The following is a 17,805-nucleotide window of genomic DNA, read 5'->3' as shown; positions in this document are numbered from 1 at the left end:
GATGAAAAAATATGTGTTTCATTGTTTTTGGAAATTCAACCGCTAAGAGGGTGAAATAGGCTCAAACTGATTCACTGACTCGTCATCGCCCAAAACGCTAAGGATAGAAAGTTGATGTTTGCAGAGATTGTGGATCTCATACCTTATGCTTTGTTTAACAAGGGATTGTCTGAAATTCTACTCCTAAAGGGATGAACAAGGGGATCAAAGGCTGTTTGAAATTATGTCGCTATTAAGAGAATTTTGAAGGTAGAACTGGTATTTGGTTTCTCAGTCAGAAAATAAAAACTACTTGCTTCAGCATTTTTGAAAATTTAAACACTAAGGGTGCAACATAGTGCGTCAAAGTCTTTTCAAAAAATAAACAACTAGTAAAGGACTTTTAACGCAACGTTTTTGATAATTAATATTTGACTTTTCAGTTTGTTGTTGTTGTGGTCTTCAGTCCTGAGACTGGTTTGATGCAGCTCTCCATGCTACTCTATCCTGTGCAAGCTTTTTCATCTCCCAGTACCTACTGCAACCTACATCCTTCTGAATCTGCTTAGTGTATTCATCTCTTGGTCTCCCCTTACGATTTTTACCCTCCACGGTGCCCTCCAATACTAAATTGGTGATCCCTTGATGCCTCAGAACATGTCCTACCAACCGATCCCTTCTTCTGGTCAAGTTGTGCCACAAACTTCTCTTCTCCCCAATCCTATTCAATACTTCCTCATTAGTTATGTGATCTACCCATCTAATCTTCAGCATTCTTCTGTAGCACCACATTTCGAAAACTTCTATTCTCTTCTTGTCCAAACTATTTATCGTCCATGTTTCACTTCCATACATGGCTACACTCCATACGAATACTTTCAGAAATGACTTCCTGACACTTAAATCAATACTGGATGTTAACAAATTTCTCTTCTTTAGAAACGCTTTCCTTGCCATTGCCAGCCTACATTTTATATCCTCTCTACTTCGACCATCATCAGCTATTTTGCTCCCCAAATAGCAAAACTCCTTTACTACTTTAAGTGCCTCATTTCCTAATCTAATTCCCTCAGCATCACCCGACTTAATTAGACTACATTCCATTATCCTTGTTTTGCTTTTGTTGATGTTCATCTTATATCCTCCTTTCAAGACACTGTCCATTCCATTCAACTGCTCTTCCAAGTCCTTTGCTGTCTCTGACAGAATTACAATGTCATCGGCGAACCTCAAGGTTTTTATTTCTTCTCCGTGAATTTTAATACCTACTCCGAATTTTTCTTTTGTTTCCTTTACTGCTTGCTCAATATACAGATTTTCAGTTAGAAATAAAAAAAAATTACGTGTTTCAGTGTTTCTGGAAATTCAAACCCTGTTCTTGTGTTGTTGTGGTCTTCAGTCCTGAGACTGGTTTGATGCAGCTCTCCATGCTACTCTATCCTGTGCAAGCTTCTTCATCTCCCAGTACCTACCGCAACCTACATCCTTCTGAATCTGCTTAGTGTATTCATCTCTTGGTCTCCACCTATGATTTTTACCCTCCACGCTGCCCTCCAATACTACATTGGTGATCCCTTGGTGCCTCAGAACATGTCCTACCAACCGATCCCTTCTTCTGGTCAAGTTGTGCCACAAACTTCTCTTCTCCCCAATCCTATTCAATACTTCCTCATTAGTTATGTGATCTACCCATCTAATCTTCAGCATTCTTCTGTAGCACCACATTTCAAAAGCTTCTATTCTCTTCTTGTCCAAACTAGTTATCGTCCATGTTTCATTTCCATACATGGCTACACTCCATACAAATACTTTCAGAAATAACTTCCTGACACTTAAATCTATACTCGATGTTAACAAATTTCTCTTCTTCAGAAACGCTTTCCTTGCCATTGCCAGTCTACATTTTATATCCTCCCTACTTCGTCCATCATCAGTTATTTTGCTCCCCAAATAGCAAAACTCCTTTACTACTTTAAGTGTCTCATTTCCTAATCTAATACACTCAGCATCACCCGACTTAACTCGACTACATTCCATTATCCTCGTTTTGCTTTTGTTGATGTTCATCTTATATCCTCCCTTCAAGACACCATCCATTCCGTTCAACTGCTCTTCCAAGTCCTTTGCTGTCTCTGACAGAATTACAATGTCATCGGCAAACCTCAAAGTCTTTATTTCTTCTCCATGGATTTTAATACCTACTCCAAATTTTTCTTTTGTTTCTTTTACTGCTTGCTCAATATAGAGATTGAATAACATCGGGGAGAGGCTACAACCCTGTCTTACTCCCTTCCCAACCACTGCTTCCCTTTCATGTCCCTCAACTCTTATAACTGCCACCTGCTTTCTGTACAAGTTGTAAATAGCCTTTCGCTCCCTGTATTTTACCCCTGCCACCTTTAGAATTTGAAAGAGAGTATTCCAGTCAACATTGTCAAAAGCTTTTCCAAGTCTACAAATGCTAGAAACGTAGGCTTGCCTTTCCTTAATCTTTCTTCTAAGATAAGTCGTAAGGTCAGTATTGCCTCATGTGTTCCAGTATTTCTACGGAATAGTGGAAGTCTGAAGGTATTTCGCCTGTTTCATACATCTTGCTCACCAGATGGTAGAGTTTTGTCATGACTGGCTCTCCCAAGGCCGTCAGTAGTTCCAATGGAATGTTGTCTACTTCGGGGGCCTTGTTTCGACTCAGGTCCTTCAGTGCTCTGTCAAACTCTTCACGCAGTATCGTATCTCCCATTTCATCTTCATCTACATCCTCTTCCATTTCCATAATATTGTCCTCAAGTGCATCGCCCTTGTATAGACCCTCTACATACTCCTTCCACCTTTCTGCTTTCCCTTCTTTGCTTAGAACTGGGTTTCCATCTGAGCTCTTGATATTCATACATGTGGTTCTCTTATCTGGTCTCTTTAATTTTCCTGTAGGCAGTATCTATCTTACCCCTAGTGAGATAAGCCTCTACATCCTTACATTTGTCCTCTAGCCATCCCTGCTTAGCCATTTTGCACTTCCTGTCGATCTCATTTTTGAGACGTTTGTATTCCTTTTTGCCTGCTTCATTTACTGCATTTTTATATTTTCTCCTTTCATCAATTAAATTCAATATTTCTTCTGTTACCCAAGGATTTCTACTAACCCTCTTCTTTTTACCTACTTGATCGTCTGCTGCCTTCACTACTTCATCCCTCAGAGCTACCCATTCTTCTTCTACTGTATTTCTTTCCCCCATTCCTTTCAATTGTTCCCTTATGCTCTCCCTGAAACTCTGTACAACCTCTGGTTCTTTCAGTTTATCCAGGTCCCATCTCCTTAAATTCCCACCATTTTGCAGTTTCTTCAGTTTTAATCTACAGGTCATAACCAATAGATTGTGGTCAGAGTCCACATCTGCCCCTGGAAATGTCTTACAATTTAAAACCTGGTTCCTAAATCTCTGTCTTACCATTATATAATCTATCTGATACCTTTTAGTATCTCCAGGGTTCTTCCATGTATACAACCTTCTATCATGATTCTTAAACCAAGTGTTAGCTATGATTAAGTTGTGCTCTGTGCAAAATTCTATCAGGCGGCTTCCTCTTTCATTTCTTAGCCCCAATCCATATTCACCTACTACGTTTCCTTCTCTCCCTTTTCCTACACTCGAATTCCAGTCACCCATGACTATTAAATTTTCGTCTCCCTTCACTATCTGAATAATTTCTTTTATTTCATCATACATTTCTTCAATTTCTGCGTCATCTGCAGAGCTAGTTGGCATATAAACTTGTACTACTGTAGTAGGTGTGGGCTTCGTATCTATCTTGGCCACAATAATGCGTTCACTATGCTATTTGTAGTAGCTTACCCGCATTCCTATTTTCCTATTCATTATTAAACCTACTCCTGCATTACCCCTATTTGACTTTGTGTTTATAACCCTGTAGTCACCTGACCAGAAGTCTTGTTCCTCCTGCCACCGAACTTCACTAATTCCCACAATATCTAACTTTAACCTATCCATTTCCCTTTTTAAATTTTCTAACCTACCTGCCCGATTAAGGGATCTGACATTCCACGCTCCGTTCCGTAGAACGCCAGTTTTCTTTCTCCTGATAACGACATCCTCTTGAGTAGTCCCCGCCCGGAGATCCGAATGGGGGACTATTTTACCTCCGGAATATTTTACCCAAGAGGACGCCATCATCATTTAATCATACAGTAAACCTGCATGCCCTCGGGAAAAATTATGGCCGTAGTTTCCCCTTCCTTTCAGCCGTTCGCAGTACCAGCACAGCAAGGCCGTTTTGGTTATTGTTACAAGGCCAGATCAGTCAATCATCCAGACTGTTGCCCTTGCAACTACTGAAAAGGCTGCTGCCCCTCTTCAGGAACCACACGTTTGTCTGGCCTCTAAACAGATACCCCTCCGATGTGGTTGTACCTACGGTACGGCTATCTGTATCGCTGAGGCACGCAAGTCTCCCCACCAACGGCAAGGTCCATGGTTCATGGGGGGGGGGGGGGGGATTCAAACCCTAAGAGAGTGAATTACGGGATGAAAATTTTTAAGAAAAAATTTCGTTACATTAAAAAGTTTTGAACCTAAATTTGAGTTCACTCTTAGCTACAAGGAAATATTTGTTAGTGGATGAAACTTGCTTTGGGAATATCTCCGCAAAAACGCAAAAGGCATGATTAACAAAAACGTTGGAGTCTATCTACCAGAACCGTTTTTTGATCAGAAGTACATTCGGAAAGGACCTTGCTTATATGGTCTTAATTATCGTGAAAAGCGTAGAAGGTGTTACAATTTCTGTACAACATAAAAATGTGATTAAATAAAAAAAAAGATCTCTGCAGTCCATACAGTCTACGCGAGCGAAGCAGCGGGACCTAAGTTAGTTTCTGTTAATCGTCGGGATTGATGAGCACAAATAAATTAAAATCGTTCGCTCGTCGAAAAGCGGCTCGTACTCTAAACTTCTGAGACTTAGTAATCGCTGCTATAACACCACGTGGTCCAGAGCGGACTGTATCTATCGCAGAAGCGGGTTACAGCCTCTGTACGACGATACAAGAAATGAGAACCACTGCTGACCTGGGGTGTTACTACAAACAACTGCTGCACAATCTACTTCTTGTAGCCAGCACAATTGAAATCTCTGTAATTAGTAACTTTCTAATGCAACTTGTTATCTAATAGCAAAAATGAGTGAAAATACCTGTATAAGTATCATCATTATCTCTCGGCCGTCCTCGCACCACGCACAAAATTGATCTGCAAATTTGCACACTCATTAATTACCGAAGCTTCTGAATTAGCTTTTAGCCTCAAGTGTCTCACTTTCTTTGATGCAAGTAATTATAAATTTTAATGTGTTATTTAGTCGCTATTTATTTAACCAGACCAGATTGGGTCCTTAAGGCCTCTTTTACATCGGACCTAGAAAACGTTTACCACAAAATATTGCAAAACGTTCTTAGTTGTTACGCGTACTTCCACTATAGTTTTATCCAGATTTATTTGTGTTAACTGACAAGAGTGCCCTATTACTTGCTGTGTTGTTAATATAAATTTTCTACAAATGCCTTTCCACATAAATTTCTTTATTTAACCCAGCTGATATTCATATGCATGATCCATCGCATTGGTGACCATTCTCCACAGCTCCCACTGCTTGCGTCTGCTTGCCGTGAGCTCTCTTGAAACTCTCTACTTTACGAAAAAGGTGACTTGCCACGATGGTGTCAAAACAAAAGAAATATAACAGAACAAAGCGATTGATTTTTACAATTTTTCAAGTTTTTATTATTGCTGTAACTTTTAATCAATTTTTAATTACTTATAACTATGAAATCTGTCTTTTTACAGTTATTATAATTAATTTTCGAGTGGTAATCTCATAATTATTGAAAATTAATCAGACGCAATCGTACACGTTGGGAGCTAGTATCTGACGAAGCTGTTATCCAAAGTTTCCCAAAATGCCACGTAAGACGTAACATCTACTGTCGAAATGTTAAGTTTTGATAAAACTGACATAGGTTGCCACGCTCTTACATGAAATATGTGTTCCCTCGATTCTTGAAAAGTATAAATTAACGGCTCAGTAGCCCGCGACTCGACAAACTACACTCGCGGAAAAAAATCGGAACAAAAACATGGTCTCTCAATCTTGTTAATCTCAATGTAGACAAGTGTAATGTGCTGCGAATACATAGAAAGATAGATCCCTTATCATTTAGCTACAAAATAGCAGGTCAGCAACTGGAAGCAGTCAATTTCATAAATTATCTGGGAGTACGCGTTAGGAGTGATTTAAGATGCAATGATCATATAAAGTTAATCGTCGGTAAAGCAGATGCCGGACTGAGATTCATTGGAAGAATCCTAAGGAAATGCAATCCGAAAACAAAGGAAGTAGGTTACAGTAAACTCGTTCGCCCATTGCTTGAATACTGCTTAGCGGTGTGGGATCCGTACCAGATAGGGTTGATAGAAGAGCTAGAGAAGATCCAACGGAGAGCAGCACGCTTCGTTACAGGATCATTCAGTAATCGCGAAAGCGTTACGGAGATGATAGATAGACTCCAGTGCAAAACTCTACAGGAGAGACGCTCAGTAGCTCGGTACGGGCTTTTGTTAAAGTTTCGAGAACATGCCTTCACCGAAGAGTCCAGCAGTATATTGCTCCCTCCTACGTATATCTCGCTAAGAGACCATGAGGATAAAATCAGAGAGATTAGAGCCCACACAGAAGCATACAGACAATCCTCCTTTCCACGAACAATACGAGACTGGAATAGAAGGGAGAACCGATAGAGGTACTCAGGGTACCCTCCGCCACACACCGTCAGGTGGCTTGCGGAGTATGGATGTAGATGTAGATGTAGATGGTTCAAATGGCTCTGAGCACTATGGGACTGAACATCTGAGGTTATCAGTCCCCTAGAACTTAGAACTACTTAAACCGAACTAGCCTAAGGACATCACACACATCCAAGCCCGAGGCAGGATTCGAACCTGCGACCGTAGCGGTCGCGCGGTTCCAGATTGAAGAGCCTAAAAAATCGCAACAGAAAAAAACAATTAACGTAGAGTAATGAAATTTGGGGAATACATCTGTCTAGATAACATATTTAAGTATTAACATACCAAGATCACAGGCTAATGTAAATGTGAGATGTTGTTACATGAATAACCGGTGTAACCGCCAGAAAGTAGAATGCAAACACGCAAACGAGCAAGCATTGTGTTGTTCAGGTGCCCGATGTCAGTTTGTGGGATGGAGTTCCATACCTGTAGCACTTGGTCGGTCAATACAAGGACAGTTAATGATGGCTGTATATGACGATGGAGTTGTCGTCCGATTATGTCGAATGTGCGATCGATTGGAGATAAATCTGGTGATCGAACAAGCCAAGGCAACATGGCGACATTCTGCAGAGCACGTTGGGCTACAACAGCGATATGTGGGCTAGAGTTCAAAAAATGGTTCAAATGGCTCTGAGCACTATGGGACTCAACTACCGTGGTCATCAGTCCCCTAGAACTTAGAACTACTTAAACCTAACTAACCTAAGGACATCACACACGTCCATGCCCGAGGCAGGATTCGAACCTGCGACCGTAGCAGTCGCACGGTTCCGGACTGCGCGCCTAGAACCGCGAGACCACCGCGGCCGGCTGGGCGAGAGTTATCCTGTTCTAAAACACTCCATGGAATGCTGTCCACGAATGGCAGCACAACAGTCTAATCACCGGACTGACGTACAAATTTGCAGACAGGATGCTTGGGATAGCGCTCCTGTTATCGAACGAAATCGCACCACAGACCATAACTTCAGTGTGTCTAGCACGGAGACGGGTTGGTTGCACGCCCTCATCTGGCTTCTAGAGATGGGCAAACTGAAACACGTAACTGATTCGAAACAAATGAAACAGTACAATGTAATGTTCCGATACGCTGTTTCGAAACAGTGAAACAGTTTGTGTTTTGTAATCTAATAAACCTACACATTTTATCATCTTGAATGTCTACTGTATAAGTATGTCCATATAAACACAAATGAGGTGCGAGAGCGCTAATCATGTCGCAGAAAGTATGAAACTATCACTTGGGCGTCTTGGCAGTTTCGTATTTCCTGCAGCAAAGGCGCTGCTTTCATATCGCGTGACTTTCATACTATTCAATTGGCTGAGGACAGCCATAGCTGAAGACAGAAGAACCACCACGAACGGAACTGGAGGTGGGAGCAAACTGCAGAAACAACAAATATTCTAATGGGAGTCTCACATTCCGTTAGTATGGGTAATATACCCATCCTGATAATTTCCATCTACACAAAGGGAATCATTGTCGATAATAGGCACAGTGACTATAGACTCACAAATAACGCAAAATGATTCGAATAAATAACAAAATATAACAGAAAATTTTTTTGTCTGTCAAGGTGTTTCGAACCGTTACTATAAATTCACCATGCTTCCCAGCCCTTCCCGTACACCATTACACTATCAGTGATTTGTCAAACAGATTGCTTGCAATTATACGTACATCAAATTTATGTATATGTCTAATAACTGTCACTCTACGCCTTTTTTTATTCAAAATGTTGTAGGCTTACTTGCGTTTCTTAATATGATTACTGTACATGAACAGGGAAGCGTATGTTATAAAAAAAAGTGTAATTTAACTGAATGATTTTCACATATTTATTATTTTGAATGTGAATAGTATGCGTTGTTTTATTGTTTGGTTAGTGTTTATAAAGCAGATATTACGCCATTTCGAAACAGGACAGTCAGCTAGAAACGAAGCTTTATTTTCGGATATCTTAAGCTTCATCCTATTGCTTGTCAAAAAGATTTCGACACTCTTGAAAGAGTTTCATGAAGTGGTATGTTGTGTTTCAGTACCTGTGCCGAGCCCGAATCTCGTCCGACACAGAGTGGAATGAAACATCACTGTTTCGATACAGTTAGTCCGTTCCAGGCACAGGTGGACTGAAACAGCCTTATTTTGAAACAACGATACAGTTTCTGTGTCTGGCTCGAGATCGAATCTGGTCCGAGACAGGGGCGGAATGAAACACCACAACCGTTCGGAAACACTGAAACAGTTCCACGTATCGATACACTGTATCGAAACATAGAAACAGTGGCCAAGTCTACTGGCTTCCTTCTAACACACGCCCGTCACTGGCAAGGGGCAGAACCAGCATTTATCAGAAAGCACAATGAGCTCTCGCTTGATACCTCTGAAGTAGCAAATGGCGGTGGTTTGGAGTCAGCGGAATGGACGCTACAGGGAGTCTGGCTCTTAGCCGTCCTTGAAGTAACCGATCTGTAACAGTTCGCTATGTCACTGTGGTGCCAACTGCTGCTCAAATTGTTGCAGCAGATGCAATACGATGCGCCACGGGACATGCGCCGAACACGATGGTCTTCTCCCTCGGTGGTGCCACGTGGCGCCCTGATCTTCTTGACACCGACCGTACATTCTCGTGACCACCGCTGACATCAGCCAGTAGGGTGGGTACAATCCTGCTAAGTCTTTCTACAATATCGCAGAAGCAACATCTGGCTTCTCGTAACCTTATTACACTGCCTCATTCAAACTTAGTGTGGTGTTGATGATGGCGTCTTTGTTGGTTGGTTGGTTGTTTTGGGGGAAGAGACCAAACAGCGAGGTCATCGGTCTCATCGGATTAGGGAAGGATGGGGAAGGAAGTCGGCCGTGCCCTTTGAAAGGAACCATCCCAGCATTTGCCTGGAGCGATTTAGGGAAATCACGGAAAACCTAAATCAGGATGGCTGGACGCGGGATTGAACCGTCGTCCTCCCGAATACGAGTCCAGTGTGCTACCACTGCGCCAACTCGCTCGGATCGTCTTTGTTGCCTTAAAGACATTCTTGACTAACATCGCCTCACCACGTCGAATCTAAAAGATAATTGTCGCTCACAACCTTTACTGCGTGTATTTAATGCAAACCTGATTTGCATCCGGTTACGCGACTGGCGTGAAATCTGAATGGACGTCATGTTTCAGGTGTAAAAGCACGTCTCACACTGGCGTTTATGTCGCGCAAGTCCTTCTTGGTGTTGCAATAATGAGTAATGAGCGTATGGCGTTCATTGGTGGTCGGGAGACCCCTCGCGGTGCGGTTCAGCCGCCGCTCCACAAGTTCTTTAACGCCACTACGTCGACTTGCGAGTGAATGAGGATGAAATGATGATGAAAGACACACAACACGCCCTCATCTCGAGGCAGAGAAAATCCTTGACCCCGCCGGGAATCGAACCCGGGACCCCGTGCCCGGGAAGCGACAACGCTACGGCAAGACCACGAGCCGCGGACAATGCTTTTCTGTCAGTTTAGAGCCGGCCCGTGTGGCCGAGCTGTTCTAGAAGCTTCAGTCTGGAACCGCGCGACCGCTACGGTCGCAGGTTCGAATCCTGCCTCGGGCATGTGTGTGTGTCATGTCATTAGGTTAGTTAGGTTTAAGTAGTTCTAAGTTCTAGGGGACTGATGACCACAGATCCATAGTGCTCACAAGGGGAGGCCGCCAATTGTGAAATTCAGATTCGATTCATACTGCGCATAATAAAAGCTCATGGCCAGAGGTGTAATGTGGCAAAGCGCCAAGATGCACTTCTCAGCCGTTGTCGAGAAAATCGACAGTTAAAAGAAACCGTTGCGGTGAAATACTCTCTACAGTTAATAATTCTCTGCAGTGTCGTGGCGCAGTGGTAAGCGCTCGGGTTCGTAATGCGAAGGTCGCCGGATCGAATCTCGCGCTATGCAACTTTTTTTTTTAGTATTTGCTTTTTATAATTCATAAATATATATATATATAATTCCCGGCAATCTGTTGCAGCAATTATGCATATAATAAGTTGTTGAAAGACGTTTGTCATGGAAAAACTGGCGACTTCGAACATCATTATGTTTTCCGCAAACAAAGTTGTATTTCACAAATGTTATTAATTGTCTTCATAATGTTAACCACGTATAGTTCACGGAAGACGTAGAAACGATATTCCGAAACGAATACGTATAGCGTAAGTCAAACGTTCGAATTAGAATAGAGACCCCACGAACACAAATTTGCTGTGGCAGGTATGAAATATAATCTCCGTTACTCGCTCGTTACACTTGAATGACAGATGTTGAATGGGCCGAAACGAGCCGCCGCATAACAGCGTAGTTGCCTGCTAACTTCGAAAGAAGGTAGATGCGGTCCCTAGCGCAACTTATAACATCGTCGAAAATCAGTGTGGACGGGAGAGCTTTGGTACACCCTGTTAAAAGAAACGGAAAAATGGAGGCGGTAATATATATATATATATATATATATATATATATATATTTGAATTACGAAAAACTAATATTTAAAAATAGTGTTGCATGGCGCGAGATTCGATCCGGCGACCTTCGGATTACGAACCCGAGCGCTTACCGCTGCGCCACGACGCTGTAGAATATTATTAATCGTAGAGAGTATTTCACCGCAACGGTTTCTTTTAACTGTCGATTTTCTCAACAACGGCTGAGAAGTGCATCTTGGTGCTTTGCCACATTACACCTCTGGCCATGAGCTTTTATTATGCACAGTATGAATCGAATCTGAATTTCACAATTGGCGGCCTCCCCTTGTCAGAGCCATTTGAACCATTTGTCAGTGTAGAAATGGACCTTCCGATAACCTGGTGACATTAACTAATCTGTCTCCGTTCGTGCACGTAAGACGCCACACACCACAACAACCCCCCTCTCCCCCCCGCCCCCCCATCAGGGGCTGAAGCCGGTGTGGTATTGGCACGTTCGAGTGACCCGTGAACCATGAAAGAAATGAAGGGAGGAGTTTTGTTAAGGTTCTGACTGATTGCGGAGGGGAAGCAGCTGCTCGCAGCCTGCCTGGTGAGGACAGTCGGTGACCTCGACCGCAGCGTCTTGTACCCGCACCTGTGGATGCGGGGGCGTGCGTGCAACAGGTAGTGGGAGGGCCGGCGGCTGCCTTTTGAGGGTGGGGGAGGTGCGGTGCAGCAAGCGGCCGCAGACTCTGTGCAGCACCTCGCCTCCGTGACATGAAAGATGCACACCCGTGTTCTGATCTGATATTTTATGGAGAGGGTTGTTGACAAAGAGAAGTCACTCGTCCCTGACACATTTTAAGACCGCGTGCGTCAGTAAGAAGATATGATCTTTTTCTCAAACTCAGACATTGTGTGTTAAAATCAAAGTGAATAAATTAGCTGAAACGAAACACACTGTAAAAACAACTGGGCTTACAAATGGTTCAAATGTTTCTGAGCACTATGGGACTTAACATCTGAAGTCATCAATCACCTAGACTTACACTTCTGGAAATTGAAATAAGAACACCGTGAATTCATTGTCCCAGGAAGGGGAAACTTTATTGACACATTCCTGGGGTCAGATACATCACATGATCACACTGACAGAACCACAGGCACATAGACACAGGCAACAGAGCATGCACAATGTCGGCACTAGTACAGAGTATATCCACCTTTCGCAGCAATGCAGGCTGCTATTCTCCCGTGGAGACGATCGTAGAGATGCTGGATGTAGTCCTGTGGAACGGCTTGCCATGCCATTTCCACCTGGCGCCTCAGTTGGACCAGCGTTCGTGCTGGACGTGCAGACCGCGTGAGACGACGCTTCATCCAGTCCCAAACATGCTCAATGGGGGACAGATCCGGAGATCTTGCTGGCCAGGGTAGTTGACTTACATCTTCTAGAGCACGTTGGGTGGCACGGGACACATGCGGACGTGCATTGTCCTGTTGGAACAGCAAGTTCCCTTGCCGGTCTAGGAATGGTAGAACGATGGGTTCGATGACGGTTTGGATGTACCGTGCACTATTGAGTGTCCCCTCGACGATCACCAGTGGTGTACGGCCAGTGTAGGAGATCGCTCCCCACACCATGATGCCGGGTGTTGGCCCTGTGTGCCTCGGTCGTATGCAGTCCTGATTGTGGCGCTCACCTGCACGGCGCAAAACACGCATACGACCATCATTGGCACCAAGGCAGAAGCGACTCTCATCGCTGAAGACGACACGTCTCCATTCGTCCCTCCATTCACGCCTGTCGCGACAGCACTGGAGGCGGGCTGCACGATGTTGGGGCGTGAGCGGAAGACGGCCTAACGGTGTGCGGGACCGTAGCCCAGCTTCATGGAGACGGTTGCGAATGGTCCTCGCCGATACCCCAGGAGCAACAGTGTCCCTAATTTGCTGGGAAGTGGCGGTGCGGTCCCCTACGGCACTGCGTAGGATCCTACGGTCTTGGCGTGCATCTGTGCGTCGCTGCGGTCCGGTCCCAGGTCGACGGGCACGTGCACCTTCCGCCGACCACTGGCGACAACATCGATGTACTGTGGAGACCTCACGCCCCACGTGTTGAGCAATTCGGCGGTACGTCCACCCGGCCTCCCGCATGCCCACTATACGCCCTCGCTCAAAGTCCGTCAACTGCACATACGGTTCACGTCCACGCTGTCGCGGCATGCTACCAGTGTTAAAGACTGCGGTGGAGCTCCGTATGCCACGGCAAACTGGCTGACACGGACGGCGGCGGTGCACAAATGCTGCGCAGCTAGCGCCATTCGACGGCCAACACCGCGGTTCCTGGTGTGTCCGCTGTGCCGTGCGTGTGATCATTGCTTGTACAGCCCTCTCGCAGTGTCCGGAGCAAGTGTGGTGGGTCTGACACACCGGTGTCAATGTGTTCTTTTTTCCATTTCCAGGAGTGTAGAACTACTTAAACCTAACCAACCTAAGGACATCACAAACATCCGTACCCGAAGCAGGATTCGAACCTGCGATCTTAGCAGTCGCGTGGTTCCGGACTGGAGCGCCTAGAACCGCTCGGCCACCAAGGCCGGCAACTGGGCTTACACATACACAAATTAGTTCGTCTGCTTCTGTGACTGTTTAAAACACAAATAAAAAAGTACGTAAACAGTCACTAAACTTGCAATTTTTTGTGTTGAAGATGCTTTCCGGGGGCTTTGTTCCAACATCAGGTGGCAGTTCCGGTGCTTGAGATCAGTAGCATTGATCCTGGGAAGCCAACGATGTCGAGATATCTAAAAAGTTTTCAGGTTTATCACTTAGATAGCAGAACGCTTTTGGCAGATTAGCAAGAAGACAATTTTAGAACTGATGCGACATATTTACAATCCTGTGCATCTCCGTTAAGTTCTTTCCTGAAGAGCACTCTTTTTACGGTTTACACGTGCGCAAGCTTTTCCAGCAATGTTACAAATATTTAGCGCCCCCTGGCTTAGAGAGATGTACGAGATCTCGTCGTTTGATGTGCAAAGATTAGTTATTAAATCAGTGGATATAATTTTTTACACTTTTTTACATAATTTATGCTTCTTTAAATTTCTGCCTTGTTTATAAGTCACAATACATTTTACTTCATTCGAATTCTGAATTTTATTATTTAAATAAAAATTGACTGTCGTTTGATATGTTTTGAAAAACAATAGGTGCTAATGTATACACAAGAAGAGTAGCTGTAATAAATCAAATTCATGTGAGGTCTTTTAAAGAAAAAGTTTCTTACAAGTTTTATGGGTTCGTTTCAGTATTTTCATTCAGAATTGCATCTGTCTGTAGCTTTAGGTTTCTGGATATTTTTAATGCCTCTGTAATATGTAGCTTTGTGCCTTTTCATTGCGTACGCAAAATGGTCGGTGCTTTATTTCAACCGGGCTTATTACTCAACAATACTCGATACACTATCGAATGTAAATTTCACTCATTGTCAGTTAATGCGCTTTCAGCGTCAGATTGAATCCGGAGATAGCCATTGCATCGTTTGCAGTTCCGCGATTGGTGAGTGAAGTAATTTTCACAACGTTTCGACTAACGGGCATCGCAATAAATATGACTTCAAAATCACTGTACTTGCTACTACCAGAAACCTTGTACCAAGTAGTAACGAAATTGTCTGCTGAATTCCTGCGCCAGTTAATAGTGATGAACGCTGATTTTAACATTTCTCTGCTCCTACCATTGTCGGTTGGTGATCTGATCTGGGGTATTACTTAGAGAAAACGATCTCACTTTTTTACTACCCGAAAATAACAGTTTGCACCTCACCACCCGAAAACGTTTCCGCTGTTACAAGTGCTAGACTCTTGAACAAAGGGATACCTACATTCAGCTCTTTTGTAGCTACGATTGTTGTTTGTTCTGCAAAAATGGGTACCTTATGAAATGGTGTGTCAAGATGACTGTGCATCCTGAACGTCTCATTCTCAGCCGCATTTTGTAACAATATGCATCTAGCAACTAACAGCCAAATCCAAAAACTTAAACTAACGTTAAGAGTTTCTTAGGAGTATAGCTTTTTAGCTCAATAACAAATAAATGATTCAAATGGCTCTGAGCACTATGGTACTTAACATCAGAGGTCATCAGTCCCCTAGACTCAGAACTACTTAAACCTAATTAACCTAAGGACATCACACACATCCATGTTCGAGGCAGGATTCGAACCTGCGACCGCAGCAGCAGCATGTTTCCGGACTGAAGCGACTAGAACGCTCGGCCACAGCGGCCGGCAACAACAATTCGTTAGATAGTAACGGCGTCATAACTTGGAGGTCGCTGAGTGTGTCAGGGGATATCGACACGAGATGTTTCGAGTGGTCAACACTTGGGCGCTGGCAGCCAATTTCTTGCAACATTAGTATAGCTAAGTTATTGACGGCTCATAACACACTAATTTATGTAAGTTTATGTAAGATTTAAATGAACAAAAACTTCAGTACATATGTGTCCCGAAGTGCGGCCCTTCAATATCACTATTGGCTACTGAAAAAAAAAAAATTGAGGCCACTGCTTTAGTATGTTTGAATAGAATCCTTCTGAACCAATGTCTACGGTGATAAGTTTGTTGTGAGATATAACAAAAATAATTTAAAGTATGTTGTTGAGATAAGATTTAGATTGGACTTAGGAGCCTGCTGATTTGGAGAAAAGCTAAAAAGCATGGAAGAAGTCATCGAGCAATGGACTATAAAATTGTGACTGAAAGTCATTGAACTTTAGAAGGAACAATTGCTGATGGCCGGAAGGGAACTACACAAGATCTCATTGACTGCAAGTGGATTAAGTTTCAAATCAGGGGAGAAACCAATGTACCGTTCAAATACGTAATGATTTAGATCTCCTTTTAAATGTGACGATGACAGAAGTCCTACACAAAATACTCCGAGACTGACGACCGCTAATGTGGAACAAAGATAAAAAATCTAAGACACCATCAGTACCCATCAGATCAGAAAAATAGATCTCTAGTGATGAAAGAAACTGCACACCATCGAAAGAAGAGTGAAAGCGGATGCCTAGGATATCAAGGCAGAGGCAAGTGTAGGGATTAGAAAAGCCAAAAAGTTTGTAAGGTGTTCGTGTGGCAAGGACGTCCGTGCAGCTAATACCGACAACTGTGTCGAAAGCAAGACAAACAGAATGCGTCCTTTTGGCGGACAGAGATTGCTTTTGCGGGATGAGCTAGAAAATGACTTAATCCAATAGGGTCCTTCAGGATGTGACAGGAGGCAAAAGATCCACTAAGACAGATAACAAGTTACAGTGCGTGTTCTCCATAGCCTGTGATCGCTGGAAGCTGCCGCTGTTGCTGCTGATAATGATATAAAACGCAGATGCATTACAACAGCTGCAGCTGACTTAAAAAATAGACCGGACAAATTTATCCCTTGAGGGACAGTACTTTTCCAGGAATGCTGTCCAAGTTAGTCTCAAATGAATTTTAATTTCTAAATTATCATAATCAATGGAAATGCACACAGACATTGATTGAGTAAAACATGTGGACACAATACGAAAAAAAAAAAAAAAAATTAAAACGGCTCTAAGCACTATGGGACTCAACATCTGAGGTCATCAGGCCTCTAGAACTTAGAACTACTTAAACCTAACTAACCAAAGGACATCACACACATCCATGCCCGAGGCAGGAATCGAACCGGCGACCGTAGCAGCAGCGCGGTTCCGGACTGAAGCGCGTAGAACCGCTCGGCCACAGCGGCCGGCATACGTAACACGAATCGTTTCTTATGAACTGTATTTTTAATTTGACGATGTCTTAAAGTTTCTAATTTTTTATTAGGAAAACAGCCAAATACTCCACTGTACCCTTGCAGGCTATATTCCAATGTGGCGTCTATTCAGTCCAGCCTATGGCGTAGAAAGCGATGTTAAAATATACACTGGAGGAAAAAAATTGCAACACCCAATATAATTAATCTAGAGTAAAGAAATTTCGGGAATAAATTTGTCTAAGTAACATATTTAAGTGATTAACGTTGCAAGATCACAGGTTAGTATAAGCGCGAGATAAGTGATTGCAGATGTGAAATACTGGTATATTAATAATCGGTATAACTGCAAGAATATTGAATGAACATGCAAACGTGCATGCACTGAGTTGTACAGTTGACGGATGTCAGTTTTTGGGATGGAGCTCCATGCCTGTTGAGAGGTCAGTCAATGCAGGGAAGGTTAATGCTGTTAGTGATTGACGCTGGAGTTATCGTCCTACGATATCCCAAATGTGCCACATTGGAGACAAATCTAGTGATTGAGCATGCGAAGGCATAATGTCGACACTCTGTAGAGCATATTGGGCTACAACAACGTTATGTGGGCGAGCGTTATCCTGTTGGAAAACCCCCTGGAATTCTCTTCAAGAATGGCAGCACAACAGGTGGAATCAGCTAACTGACGTAGAAATTTGCAGTCAGGATGAATGGGAAAACCACGAGAGAG

The sequence above is a fragment of the Schistocerca piceifrons genome, chromosome 4, assembly GCF_021461385.2.
Source record: "Schistocerca piceifrons isolate TAMUIC-IGC-003096 chromosome 4, iqSchPice1.1, whole genome shotgun sequence".
Classification (NCBI taxonomy): Eukaryota; Metazoa; Arthropoda; class Insecta; order Orthoptera; family Acrididae; genus Schistocerca; species Schistocerca piceifrons.
The sequence above is the reverse complement of the archived record's forward strand: the minus strand, read 5'-3'. Positions refer to the sequence as shown.